The 10000-nt window shown below is 46.5% G+C and overlaps 1 protein-coding gene across 4 annotated transcripts in view; it reads left to right on the forward strand.

Moving 5' to 3' along the window:
- The window catches only part of fa49a (FAM49A), an 82932-nt gene that overhangs the window by 28711 nt on the left and 44221 nt on the right, over positions 1–10000 (forward strand). For all 4 annotated transcript variants that reach the window (XM_045693636.1, XM_045693638.1, XM_045693634.1 and 1 more), the window contains one exon: positions 4323–4403. The gene's annotated coding sequence lies outside the window, so the exon portion shown is untranslated. The remainder of the gene's footprint in view (positions 1–4322; positions 4404–10000) is intronic.

The following is a 10000-nucleotide window of genomic DNA, read 5'->3' on the forward strand; positions in this document are numbered from 1 at the left end:
GAGAGATAGAGAGAGAGAGAGAGAGAGAGAGAGAGAGAGACAGAGACAGACAGAGAGAGAGAGAGAGAGAGAGAGAGAGAGAGAGAGAGAGAGAGAGAGAGAGAGAGAGGTCACAACTCCTGCAGCTCTGTCGCACGCTGGGTATGTATATAGTCAATGGTAAGCTTCGAAGGGACTCCTACGGTAGGTACACCTATACCTCATCTCTTGGCAGTAGTACTGTAGACTACTTTATCACTGACCTCAACCCAGAGTCTCTCAGAGCGTTCAGTCAGTCCACTGACACCACTATCAGATCAAAGCAAAATAAAATGAACAACAATGACAAATGGTTTGAGAAAGAAATTGAGAAACCTATCCAATCAAAAACATAGAGACCCAGAAAACCTGAGTCTACGCCTTCACTATGGTGAATCACTAAAACAATACAGAAATACACTACAGAAAAAGAAGGAACAGCACGTCAGAAATCAGATCAATGTAATTAATGAATCCATAGAATCTAATCACTTCTGGGAAAATTGGAAAACACTAAACAAACAAACATGAAGAATTATCTATCTAAAACAGAGGAATGGATAAACCACTTCTCTAACCTTTTTGGCTCTATAACAAACAGCAAAAACATATACATGATCAAATACAAATCTTAGAATCTACTATTAAAGACCCCACTGGATTCTCCAATAACATTGAATGAACTACAGGACAAAATACAAACCCTCCAACCCAAAAAGGCCTGTGGTGTTGATGGTATCCTAAATTAAATGATAAAATATACAGACCACACATTCCAATTGGCTGTAGTTACTCTGTTATTTTTACCAGTTGTTATTTTCTGCTAATAAATGCTCTAAATGACAGTATTTTTATTTGGAATTTGGGAGAAATGTTGTCAGTAGTTTATAGAATAAAAAAATACTAAAAACATTTTACCCAAACACATACCTGTAAATAGTAAATCCAGAGAAACTCTTCATGTTTTCCAGAGCTGTAGATCAATGAATTGACGAAGACACAACGAATTGGTAAAAATGTCTACTGTTTGCTGATGATCTGGTGCTTCTGTCCACAGCCAAGGAGGACCTACAGCAGCACCTAGGTCTGACCGGTTCTGCCAGACCTGGGCCCTGACAGTAAATCTCAGTAAGACAAAACTAATGGGGTTCCAAAAAAGGTCCAGTTGCCAGGACCACAAATACAAATTCTATCTAGACACCGTTGCCCTAGAGCACACAAAAAACTATACATACCTCGGCCAAAACATCAGCACCACAGGTAACTTCTATAAAACTGTGAACGATCTGAGAGACAAGGCAGGAAGGGCCTTCTATGCCATCAAAATGGAACATCAAATTTGACATACCAATTAGGATCTGGCTAACAATACTTGTAGAATCCATTGCCCTTTATGGTTGTGAGGTCTGGGGTCCACTCACCAACCAATAATTCACAAAATGGGACAAACACCAAAAAGAGGCTCTGAATGCAGAACTCTGCAAAAATATCCTCAGTGTACAATGTAGAACACCAAATAATGCATGCAGAGCAGAATTAGGCCGATACCCGCTAATTATTAAAATCCAGAAAAGAGCCGTTAAATTCTACAACCACCTAAAAGGAAGTGATTCCTAAACCTTCCATAACAAAGCCATCACCTACAGAGAGATGAACCTGGAGAAGAGTCCCCTAAGCAAGCTGGTCCTGGGGCTCTGTTCACAAACACAAACAGACACCACAGAGCCCCAGGACAGCAACACAATTAGACCAAACCAAAACATAAGAAAACAAAAAGATAATTACTTGACACATTGGAAAGAATTAACAAAAAAACAGAGCAAACTATAATGCTAAACAGAGAGTACACAGTGGAATACCTGACCACTGTGACTGACTCAAACTTAAGGAAACCTTTGACTATGTACAGACTCAGTGAGCATAGCCTTGCTATTGAGAAAGGCCGCCGTAGGCAGACCTGGCTCTGAAAAGACAGGCTATGTGCCCACCGCCAACAAAATGAGGTGGAAACTGAGCCGCACTTCCTAACCTCCTGCCAAATGTATGACCATATTAGAGACACATATTTCCCTCAGATTACACAGATCCACAAAGAATTTGAAAATAAACCCACATTTGATAAACTCCCATTTCTATTGGGTGAAATACCACAGTGTGCCATCACAGCAGCAAGATTTGTGACTTGTTGCCACAAGAAAAGGGCAACCAGTGAAGAACAAACACCATTGTAAATACAACCCATACTTATGTTTATTTATTTTCCTTTTTGTACTTTAACTATTTGCACATCATTACAACACTTTATATAGATATGACATTTATGACATTTGAAATGTCTGTGAGTGTAATGTCTACTGTACATTTTTTATTGTTTATTTCACTTTTGTTTATTATCTATTTCACTTGCTTTGGCAATGTCATCATATGTTTCCCATGCCAATAAAGCCCCTTCAATTGAAATTGAGTAAGAGAGGGAGAGCTAGAGAGAGAGAGAAAGAGAAGGAGAAAGTGAGATAGATGGCGAGAGAGAGAGAGAGAGGGATGAAGAGAGAGGGAGAGAGAGAGAGAGGGATGAAGAGAGAGAGAGAGAGAGAGAGAGAGGAGATGAAGAGAGACAGAAGGAGAAAGAGACAGAGAGGGTGAGAGAGAGAGAGAGAGAGACAGAGAGAGAGAGAGGGAGAGGGAGAGAGGGAGACAGAGAGGGTGAGAGAGAGAGAGAGAGAGAGAGAGAGAGAGAGAGAGAGAGAGAGAGATGAAGAGAGACAGAAGGAGAAAGAGACAGAGAGGGTGAGAGAGAGATCGAGAGAGAGAGATGAAGAGAGACAGAAGGAGAAAGAGACAGAGAGGGTGAGAGAAAGAGACAGAGAGAGAGAGAGGGAGAGGGAGAGAGGGAGAGAGAGACAGAGAGGGTGAGAGAGAGAGAGAGAGAGAGAGAGAGAGAGAGAGAGAGAGAGAGAGAGAGAGAGAAAGAGACAGAGAGGTGTTAGGGATGTGTGTGTTTGTAGATTTACAGACTTCAATGTCACAGGCATTCACACACACACTGAGGGCGACCCGCTGGTGAATGATATCCCAGGGTGCACTGCTCTCTCTCTCTGTGAAGGTTAACAATGGTGTTGTACTGTGAAAATATTTTATCCTATAAACACAACACCTTTCACAATTTTCTCTCTCTCTCTCTCTCCCCATCTATCTTTTCTCTCTATCTTCCTTTCCTTCTCTGTCTCGTTCTCTCCTTGTCCCCTTTGTTCCTCTTTTTAAATTTCATTTGTTCTCTCTGTCTGTCCATCTGGGAGAGAGTGAGTGAAAGGAGGGTAGTGTTGTTTTGTCGCTAGGCTAATCGATAGCTCAGAACGTTCTCTGCCTCGTCGTTGCCATGCTTGTTTCCTTGGCAACAGTTTTCCAAAGCCATTCTTTCTCTCTCTCTCTCTCTCTCTCTCCATTTTTCTTTATTTTTCTCTTTCTCTCTTTTTCCATACATCTCTCTCTTTGGTATGATGCAACACCACCATAGGTAGTATCCATAGTTACCCAAGACACTAGGTTAGAGGGTTTTAGTGTGATGTTATGACCTGTAACTGCTGAGCTGAGACAGATACGAACAGCTCGTGTTTACTACAGACACATCAGGGCTGGGTTCCAAACTGAGGATCTCTGTCCTTGGTCATTCCTCCTTCCCTTGAAATGAATCATCCCTGTCATGTAACCCAGGGGAAGGTGAAGAGTGTTAAATGGATGTAGTGAAGGTTGAACATCTCATGGATTAGAAGTGGAGCGGCATTGGAGCTGTATGTAACTGTACATATTTCTATCAAAAATATATGTACTATTGCATCCATGACTGTAAGCTACCACTAAATGCTATGCTACTACTTCCTGTATTATTAATAATGCTACTACTTCCCTGTCAATGTATTCATAGACATGACAAACAAACCAACCTTTAACAGGTTCTCTTTCACACCTTCCTCGAATCAGCTTAGCCTGTATAATAATAACAGTCCTTCCCTCCCTTTCCCCCTCTCCCTCCCTCCCTACCTCTGGCTCCCTCTCTCTATCTTTCCCGCTCCCTCCTCTTTCTCTCCCCACCTCTTTCTCTCTCCCTCTCCCCCTCTCTTTCTCCCTTCCTCTCCCCACTCTCCCTCCATCTCCCCCCTCTCTCTCCCTCCCTTCCTCTTTCTCCCTCCCTCTTTATCCCTCTCTCTCCCCTCTCTCTCTCTCTCTCCCTCCATCCCTCTTTCTCCCTCTCGCGCTTCCTCCCTCCCTCTCTCTCTCCCTCTCTCTCTCTCTCTTGGTGGTGGAAGTTGACACTGTAGTGTGGGTGTTGAGCTGAGAGGCCCTGGTTGATGCTGTGAAGAGCTCTGTAAGGACAAACACAAGCAAAGGTAAGAACGAGAGAAAAAAAGGAGGGGGGAGGAGAGGGACAACCACAGCTGAGACCAAGATACCATGGAGACCTAGCATATGGGCAGAAAGTGGTAGAGAGAGAGATGTGGGATGGAGCAGAAAAAGACAGGAAGATGAATGAGGTAGAAGTAAGGAACAGAGATGGGGAGAGGGGAAGAGAGAGAGAGAGAGATAGGAGGGAAGAGAGAGAGAGGGAAGAGAGAGAGGGATAGAGTGGGGAGAGAGAGGGGGAATAGAGAGAGGGATAGAGTGGGGAGAGAGAGACGGGGGAGAGGGGGAGAGAGATGGGTGTGAGAGAGAGAGGGATAGATGGGGAGCGACAGGGGGAAGAGAGAGGGATAGAGTGGAGAGAGAGGGGGAAAGAGAGTGAGGGATAGAGTGGGGAGAGAGAGGGGGAAGAGAGAATGGGAAGAGAGAGAGGGATAGAGTGGGGAGAGAGAGAGACGGGGAGAGGGGGAGAGAGATGGGTGGGAGAGAGAGAGGGATCGATGGGGAGAGACAGGGGGAAGAGAGAGAGAGAGGAGGAAGAGAGAGAGGGATAGAGTGGAGAGAGAGGGGGAAAGAGAGAGAGGGATAGAGTGGGGAGAGAGAGGGGAAGACAGAGAGGGATAGAGTGGGGAGAGAGAGACGGGGAGAGGGGGAGAGAGATGGGTGGGAAAGAGAGCGGGATCGATGGGGAGAGACAGTGGGGAAGAGAGAGAGAGAGGAGGAAGAGAGAGAGGGATAGAGTGGAGAGAGAGAGGGGGAAAGAGAGAGAGAGATAGAGTGGGGAGAAAGAGGGGGGGAAGAGAGAGAGGGATAGAGTGGGGAGAGAGAGAGGGGGGAGAGGGGGAGAGAGATGGGTGGGAGAGAGAGGGATAGAGGGGGAGAGACAGGGGGAGGAGGAGAGAGAGGGGTGGGAGAGAGGGGGGATGGGGAAGAGAGAGATGAGGGGAGAGAGAGGGGGGGAAACGAGAGTTCAGTGGCAGCTTCCTGTACTGTATAGTACCTGCTGAATGGGATAGAATCCCAGACCTCCTCCCACTATGGATCACAGCCCACTGCCTCCCACTATGAATCACAGCCCACTGCCTCCCACTGTGAATCACAGCACACTGCCTCCCACTGTGAATCACAGCCCACTGCCTCCCATTATGAATCACAGCCCACTGCCTCCCACTGTGAATCACAGCCCACTGCCTCCCATTATGAATCACAGCCCACTGCCTCCCATTATGAATCACAGCCCACTGCCTCCCATTATCAATCACAGCCCACTGCCTCCCATTATCAATCACAGCCCACTGCCTCCCATTATGAATCACAGCCCACTACCTCCCATTATGAATCACAGCCCACTGCCTCCCATTATGAATCACAGCCCACTGCCTCCCATTATGAATCACAGCCTACCTCCTCCCATTATGAATCACAGCCCACTGCCTCCCATTATCAATCACAGCCCACTGCCTCCCATTACCAATCACAGCCTACTGCCTCCCATTATGAATCACAGCCCACTGCCTCCCATTATCAATCACAGCCCACTGCCTCCCATTATGAGTCACAGCCCACTGCTTCCCATTATGAATCACAGCCCACTGCTTCCATTATCAATCACAGCCCACTGCCTCCCATTATGAATCACAGCCCACTGCCTCCCATTATGAATCACAGCCCACTGTCTCCCACTGTGAATCACAGCCCACTGCCTCCCATTATGAATCACAGCCCACTGCCTGCCATTATGAATCACAGCCCACTACCTCCCATTATCAATCACAGCCCACTGCTTCCCATTATGGATCACAGCCCACTGCCTCCCATTATGAATCACAGCCCACTGCCTCCCATTATGAATCACAGCCCACTGCCTCCCATTATCAATCACAGCCCACTGCTTCCCATTATCAATTACAGCCCACTGCCTCCCATTATGGATCACAGCCCACTGCCTCCCATTATGAATCACAGCCCACTGCCTCCCATTATGGATCACAGCCCACTGCCTCCCATTATCAATCACAGCCCACTGCTTCCCATTATCAATCACAGCCCACTGCCTCCCATTATGGATCACAGCCCACTGCCTCCCATTATGAATCACAGCCCACTGCCTCCCATTATGGATCACAGCCCACTGCCTCCCATTATGAATCACAGCCCACTGCTTCCCATTATGGATTACAGCCCACTGCCACCCATTATGAATCACAGCCCACTGCCACCCATTATGAATCACAGCCCACTGCCTCCCATTATGGATCACAGCCCACTGCCTCCCATTATCAATCACAGCCCACTGCTTCCCATTATGAATCACAGCCCACTGCTTCCCGTTATGGATCACAGCCCACTGCTTCCCATTATGGATCACAGCCCACTGCTTCCCACTATGGATCACAGCCCACTGCTTCCCATTATGGATCACAGCCCACTGCTTCCCACTATCAGCCGTGGGCTGATTTTTCTTGAGTGGATGGTCAGGGTTACGGAACATAATTAGAAATAATTTATAGACTGAAATTTAACAAAAGAACCGCCAAAAATATCATATTTGACTAAAACATAATCATTTTTATCCTTGCTTACATTTGTATACAATCGCATACAGTGGTGTAATAAAGGTTAGGAACACCTTCACAGTAGTGAGTTGCACCCCCTTATGCCCTCAGAACAGCATCAATTCTTCGGGGCGTGGACAAGGGTTTGAAAGCGTTCCACAGGGATGCTTGCCCATGTTGACTCCAATGCTTCTCACAGTTGTGTCAAGTGAATCTTGATATACATAGAAACTGAGTGTGGAAAAACCCAGCAGAGTTGCAGTTCTTGACACACTCAAACCGGTGCACCTGACACCTACTAACATACCCCGTTCAAAGGCAGTTAAATCTTTTGTCTTGTCCATTCACCCTCTGAATGGCACGCATACACAATCCGTGTCTTAATTGTCTCAAGGCTTAACAATCCTTCTTTAACCCGTCTCCTCCCCTTCATCTACACTGATTGAAGTTGATTTAACAGGTGACATCAATAAGGGATTATAGCTTTTCACCTGGATTCACCTGGTCAGTCTGTGTCATGAAAAGAGCAGGTGTTCTTAATGTTTTGTACACTCACAGTATATCTCTCAATTACACTTGGGAATACTTTGGAACAGATTTCCAAAATTAAAATGACTTAGAGCTGATTTGCTGGTGTTTTTTACAGTTGGTTATATCCAACAATAAAATTCATATCCTGCGTATATACACTACCGTTAGGAAGTTTGGGGTCACTTCGAAATGTCCTTGTTTTTGAAAGAAAAGCAATTTGTTTGTCCATTAAAATACCACCAAACTGAAATACAGTGTAGACATTGCTAATATTGTAAATGCCTATTGTAGCTGGAAACGGCAGATTTTTTATGGAATATCTACGTAGGCGTACAGAGGCCCATTATCAGCAACAATCACTCCTGTGTTCCAATGGCACGTTCTGTTAGCTAATCCAAGTTAATCATTTTAAAAGGCTAATTGATCATTAGAAAACCCCTTTGCAATTATGTTAGCACAGCTGAAAACTTGTGCTGATTAAAGAAGCAGTAAAATGTTCCTTCTTTAGACTAGTTGAGTATCTGGAGCATCAACATTTGTGGGTTCGATTACAGGCTCAAAATGGCCAGAAACAAAGCACTTTCTTCTGAAACTAGTCAGTCTATTCTTGTTCTGAGAAACACAAGTCTCAACGTCAACAGTGAAGAGGCGACTCAGATGCTGGCCTTCTAGGTAGAGTTGCAAAGAAAAAGCCATATCTCAGACTGGCCAATAAAAAGACAAGTTTAAGATGGGCAAAAGAACACAGACACTGGACAGAGGAACTCTGTCTAGAAGGCCAGCATCCCGGAGTCGCCTCTTCACTGCTGACGTTGAGACTGGTGTTTTGCGGGTACTATTCAATGAAGCTGTTAGTTGACGACTTGTGAGGCATCTGTTACTCAAAACTAGACTCTCTAATGTACTTGTCCTCTTGCTCTGTTGTGCATCGGGGCCTCCCACTCCTCTTTCTATTCTGGTAAGAGACAGTTTGCGCTGTTCTGTGAAGGGAGTGGTACACAGCGTTGTACGAGATTTTCAGTTTCTTGTCAATTTCTTGCATGGAATAGCCTTAATTTCTCAGAACAAGAATAGACTGACGAGTTTCTGAAGAAAGTTATTTGTTTCTGGCCATTTTGACCCTGTAATTGAACCCACACATGCTGATGCTCCAGATACTCAACTAGTTAGATACTCAAGGAGTTAGACTGGAGGGAGGAGTTAGACTGGATGGAGGAGTTAGACTGGAGAGGGAGGAGCTAGACTGTAGAGGGAGGAGTTAGACTGGAGGGAAGAGTTAGACTGGGGAGGGAGGAGTTAGACTGGAGGGAGGAGTTAGACTGGAGGGAGGAGTTAGACGGGAGGGAGGAGTTAGACTGGAGGGAGGAGTTAGACTGGAGGGAGGAGTTAGACGGGAGGGAGGAGTTAGACTGGATGGAGGAGTTAGACTGGAGGGAGGAGTTAGACTGGAGGGAGGAGTTAGACTGGAGAGGGAGGAGTTAGACTGGAGGGAGGAGTTAGACTGGAGGGAGGAGTTAGACTGGATGGAGGAGTTAGACTGGAGGGAGGAGTTAGACTGGAGGGAGGAGTTAGACTGGAGAGGGAGGGGTTAGACTGGAGGGAGGAGTTAGACGGGAGGGAGGAGTTAGACTGGAGGGAGGAGTTAGACTGGAGAGGGAGGAGCTAGACTGTAGAGGGAGGAGTTAGACTGGAGGGAGGAGTTAGACTGGAGGGAGGAGTTAGACTGGAGGGAGGAGTTAGATGGGAGGGAGGAGTTAGACTGGAGGGAGGAGTTAGACTGGAGGGAGGAGTTAGACTGTAGAGGGAGGAGTTAGACTGGAGGGAGGAGTTAGACTGGAGGGAGGAGTTAGACTGTAGAGGGAGGAGTTAGACTGGAGGGAGGAGTTAGACTGGAGGGAGGAGTTAGACTGGAGGGAGGAGTTAGACTGGAGAGGGAGGAGTTAGACTGGAGGGAGGAGTTAGACTGGAGGGAGGAGTTAGACTGGAGGGAGGAGTTAGACTGGAGGGAGGAGTTAGACTGGAGAGGGAGGAGTTAGACTGGAGGGAGGAGTTAGACTGGAGGGAGGAGTTAGACTGGAGGGAGGAGTTAGACTGGAGGGAGGAGTTAGACTGGAGGGAGGAGTTAGACTGTAGAGGGAGGAGTTAGACCGGAGGGAGGAGTTAGACTGGAGGGAGGAGTTAGACTGGAGGGAGGAGTTAGACCGGAGGGAGGAGTTAGACTGGAGGGAGGAGTTAGACTGGAGGGAGGAGTTAGACTGGAGGGAGGAGTAATACGGGAGGATCAGTTGTGTAAGAGAAGCGCACTTTGCTCTAGTTTTACTGGCTGACTGAATCTCAGAGGGAAGGTGTGTGTGTGTGTGTGTGTGTGTGTGTGTGTGTGTGTGTGTGTGTGTGTGTGTGTGTGTGTGTGTGTGTGTGTGTGTGTGTGTGTGTGTGTGTGACAACACGATTGAGGAACTGAATGTATAGAATCGTGTTGTGGTTGTACTGTATCATCCAGA

The sequence above is a fragment of the Salmo salar genome, chromosome ssa14 (assembly GCF_905237065.1).
Source record: "Salmo salar chromosome ssa14, Ssal_v3.1, whole genome shotgun sequence".
Taxonomy (NCBI): domain Eukaryota; kingdom Metazoa; phylum Chordata; class Actinopteri; order Salmoniformes; family Salmonidae; genus Salmo; species Salmo salar.